This window comes from Macaca mulatta, chromosome 15, assembly GCF_049350105.2.
Source record: "Macaca mulatta isolate MMU2019108-1 chromosome 15, T2T-MMU8v2.0, whole genome shotgun sequence".
NCBI classification, from domain to species: Eukaryota; Metazoa; Chordata; class Mammalia; order Primates; family Cercopithecidae; genus Macaca; species Macaca mulatta.
The window spans coordinates 55,854,940-55,859,507 of NC_133420.1; the positions used below are offsets into that span (position 1 = coordinate 55,854,940).

Sequence of the window (4,568 nt, forward strand, 5' to 3'; positions counted from 1 at the left end):
TGAATTTTTTGATGTAGAACCACAGGCACAGAGGATCAGCTGTATGTGTGTGTATATATATAAAACACACGTATATGTATGTTAAAATTATTAAATTGAACATTTTAATATGTGTAGCTTATTATATACGTTTTGCCTCAACAAAATATTTTTGAAAATTAAAATTTATTACAAACAAAAAACCATGGACTGTATAAAAATATTTGTATTTACTTCCATATTACCTATTTTTTTGCTACCCAGTCAAAATTTCTCAACAAAATTCATAAATTAAAACATTTTAATTTAGTGAAATAATTGTCTTTCCAAATTATCATTTAAGGATAGAAGTTTCCACATTATATGGCAACCTCAAAAAGCTTTAAAATCTGTATCTCACCTGATGATTTTTACTGAAATTACCTAAACTCAAAGAATTCAAGGAATGAGAAACCTTAAAGGTTAAAATATATTTAAATAATGCAAATATTAAAATATTTATTTATTTATTAGAAGCCTAATCTCCTTTATTCATCACAAAGTTTTTGTATAGACCTTTTAAATATATAAAGCATTGGCCAGAACTCTACTTACAGACTATGAACTTCCATTAATTCCCGTGTCTTTAGTTAAAATCATAGCCATATTCACAGGGGATACAAGTGAAAAGGAGTGAGGTTCTAATAACTACAATGAATAGGGATTCTAACAGGATTAAGCCAGGAAACCATATTTCTTGCCTGCTAAGCGTAATATGAATTTTCCGAAGTACAGGGGGATAAATAACATGATTAGAGCCTTTGGCAGGCCTCTGAAATGGGTAAGCAAACATTTGCATTTACTTGAGATAAGTATGCTTGAATGACATGTACTTGGAACCAGAATATGGAAGAGTGAAACTAGTAGAAGCTTTCCAACTTCAATTTTAAAATTTCCAGGTTTTCAATAGAGCCTGTACTACATTAGCAAAGAGCATATAAAATGATTACAGAACAGATGGTTTTTTAAAAAACAAATTGGCAGGTGACGGCTATGTACTTAATATATCTTTGGTTTAAGAAGACTGGAATAATGATTAGAGGCCAAAGAATCCCCAAAATGTAAATTGCCATTTGGATTCTACATGATTTATTTTCTTTGTCTTAGTGTGTTTGAGATGCTTGTTTGGCTTAGAAGCTTTGAGGCTCTTGTTGGAGGTTGTTTATTTGTTTTTGTTTGAAAGAACCTGAAGGGTGGCAGAGCTTAGGCACTCTCAGATTCCGATTAGTTGTACGATTTTTTTTCTTATTTGATGTTGACTGAAGTTTTGCTGAGTTACATGCTGTGATTATCAAAGACTTCTTCCAAGTGGGAGTCCTGCTTGGAGATGATTCAGAAACTGGAGGAGGTATCACAGAATCAAGATGGATGGCTTTAAAAGCTGCAAGGACATGAGATGAAATGTACAGCTTCTAACTCTCTTAGCCTGGTCTACTGTACTAGACTGGAGAGGTGTCTGAAGAAAAGTGGGTATAAACTGCATGTCACTAATTTTATCACTTGGCAAATGATAAGGCTCTTAAGCATTTACAGTCATGTTGAAGTTTGTTTCAGAAAATGTACTCTTAGCCACATCCATTGTTAATGTGGGCCTGATGAAAAAGGCTGGTTTTCCAAACCATAGTTGCTTTCTTATTGCAAGTCATATGTAAAACCTTCATCCAGATATGCGAAGCCCTGACACATGTCTTGGATTGCACCTTCGCTGGGGATCTCCCTATGTTGTGGCTATATTCATTCTCTCCTGGCATGGTCTGTTGGTCTGGGAAGGCTGCTGGAAGGTTGTAGCACTTGAGGAGGAATTTGTTTCCAGGGTGTTTTGGTATATTTATCAGTATGTGTGCATTTTTCCTCCTTAATTTTTGGTGGTGGTTATAGTAAATTGCAAGCTGAAGTTCTATTTGTTGGATCTTTTCATCTTTTGTGTTTATTTTCTCTTTAACTCATTTTATTTCATTTAATAAATCTTCATTCTCCTATACTTCATCACCAACTTCTGGTTATGTACTAGATGGCAATGATAGTTGAATATCATGCCATGAACCATTTCCTTCATGCTGATGCAGGAGGTGTTTCAGCTTGAGTAACTGAGTTTTTACAAAGGTCCAATCCTGAACCATGTGTTGGAGGGTCATCTCATTCAGCATCACTGCATTTTCTGGTACATCTACAAACATTTTCTGAACCTGGAAAAGGGGTGTCTCTCCATAGCTTTCAAAATGACCCAAAGAAAGTTCACTATAGGGAGAGCCTCCACTCATATTACTTTTTCCATGATAATTATAGTGGTTAGGATGACTGAGATGGTACTGTTCCTGTCTACTCAACTTCTAGGGTGACCTTTTCCAAAATTCTTCCTGAGGCTGTTGAACACTTCTGTCTGGTCAGTCAAAGCAGTTCATATTTTCATGCTCTACATTTTCAAGATGTGTATCATAAAGCCATCATCTTCAAATTCACATAATTCAAGATTATTCAAAATATGTATGCTGTTCATTTCATAGGACTCATAACTCCCAATTGGATAGACATTTCCAGTGGGTTCCAAGCCCTCTTCTTTCCACATGTATGTTCCATTACAGCTATCAGATGGAGAGTCCAAATGAAGAACCAGCTCTAAAATCTGTGTCTGATAAAATCAAATTATTCCTAGAAGTATGTTTTGTATATTCACTCATGTTAGAGATGTTTATATCTATTTATCAGTTTCACTGAATGATTTTTCATTTTCCTTGTGAGAATCAGATATATTCTGGGGTGGTACCTTTTCATATTTTTCTTCTTTGAGATAAATTTCCTCTAGAGTTATTCAAGTTCTGTTGAAGTCTTTTGCACCTATTAAATATTCTCTGAAGTCTTCACTTAAATCATTGTTATCAGAAGATGATAAAGAAGACAAGGAAATATTATTCACACCTTCACTCAGGTATCTATTTTAGCATCATGGTTCATGGTCTGTTCATTTTCTGTTTTATAACTTTCATTATCAGTTAATTATTGGTCCTCATTAGTAGCTTTATCCTTAGCCCAAACTGTAGCATCATCTTCTACACATACATCAGCAGGTGGATTCTTATTTCCATTAATTGTGATCCATCACAGTCCCAGAAACTTGAGGCCAGCTTGATTTCAGTAGAAAAAGACGAACCATCCAATAACCTAAAGTGAAAGTTGCACCTGGGCCATTGTAAAGCCAATTTCTTTACACTAGCAGCATAAGACCTAATAAATCCTTACCCCAAATGTTCACTCTCATTTCATACTTCTTATTGCTGATAGTTTCTTGTTAGCATACATGAGTGCAGAGGTACTCTAATGGATAGCTGTTAGTATTTACAAGACTGTAATATCTATAGCTCTAATTAAGGAGTGTGATCTGGTTATAGATGAAGGTGCAAGAAATGAACTCTGAATGGAATGTGAACAGTTGTGGGACCTTACCATTTTTGTCACTAGTAATATGCATAATATTGTCTGAGGATTGAGCTAAGCTTTTTCTAAAACTACTTCTAGGAGCACAAGAGTTTGCTCTAGGTCTTTGCGTGCTATTGAAATTCAGTGGGTTTCCATAAATTCCATTCAATGGTGATTCTGGAGCACTGACTGAAGAATATAACATCCTTCCTAATAATGTGCCTTTGAAGAATTTACCCAAGTTAGATGGTCCAGAAAAAGTCCTTTGGTTTAACACCTCTGCAGATGACACATAGTGGATGGCTTTGCTAACTTTGATGTGTATAAAGAAACAGTTTTCAAATCTCCCTTTATCCTGTCTTTTTTTTTCCAGACATTACTTGAATAGGAACATGTTTTTCAGGATCAATTAATTAATGATGAATTTTGAGTCTTATTAGGCTCTTCAGTACCTTGTGTACTAAGTCGGTATTTATTTGCTTTTCTCCTGTTAAATGAACGGGATGATGGACAATCAGAGCCATTGTTTATTATGTAACTTTTGATGTTACTACTCTTAGAAGTTCATAATATATGAACAGTTTTCCCATTTGACATTGGCTGCACTGTACTTCTGAGAGATTTTGTTCAATACTTTGGTAACTTAGAATCCAAAAATGTCTTGATCAGTGTTTCTCCATCCATTACCTATGAGGTGCATTTTTTTCTTAGAATTTAACATAATGTATAGGGGTGAAACACCAACATTCCAATATAAGATCACAAAGGATCTGTGCATCAGTAATTTCCACACTGCTAAGGTGTAGTCTAGAAACAGCAACCCTAACCGGATGAGCAGCCTACCAAGATGAAATTGCAGTTATTGAAATAGAAACTCAAGCTTAGACAGGAAGGACCACCTCAAAGGAGTAATTCTTTTCTTAAATTGGTCAAGAAAGTAGGTGCATTTAAATACACACGTGTGTGCATACACACACACACACACAGATATACACACATATATCTACACACATAGATATAGAAAAGAGAAGGAGATTTGAATCCACAACAACTGCGGGATCCACCCGTTTTATCTCAGAATGTACTCTAGAGTATGTCTTTCTTTGGGCCAGTGCAAGGTCGTGCTGCCTCCTTTG

At 35.2% G+C, this 4,568-nt stretch overlaps 1 pseudogene; it reads right to left on the reverse strand.

The window, feature by feature from the left end:
• Positions 1-1,017: 1,017 nt before the first annotated feature.
• On the reverse strand, positions 1,018-4,116 carry LOC716747 (serine-rich coiled-coil domain-containing protein 2 pseudogene; annotated as a pseudogene).
• Positions 4,117-4,568: the final 452 nt, after the last annotated feature.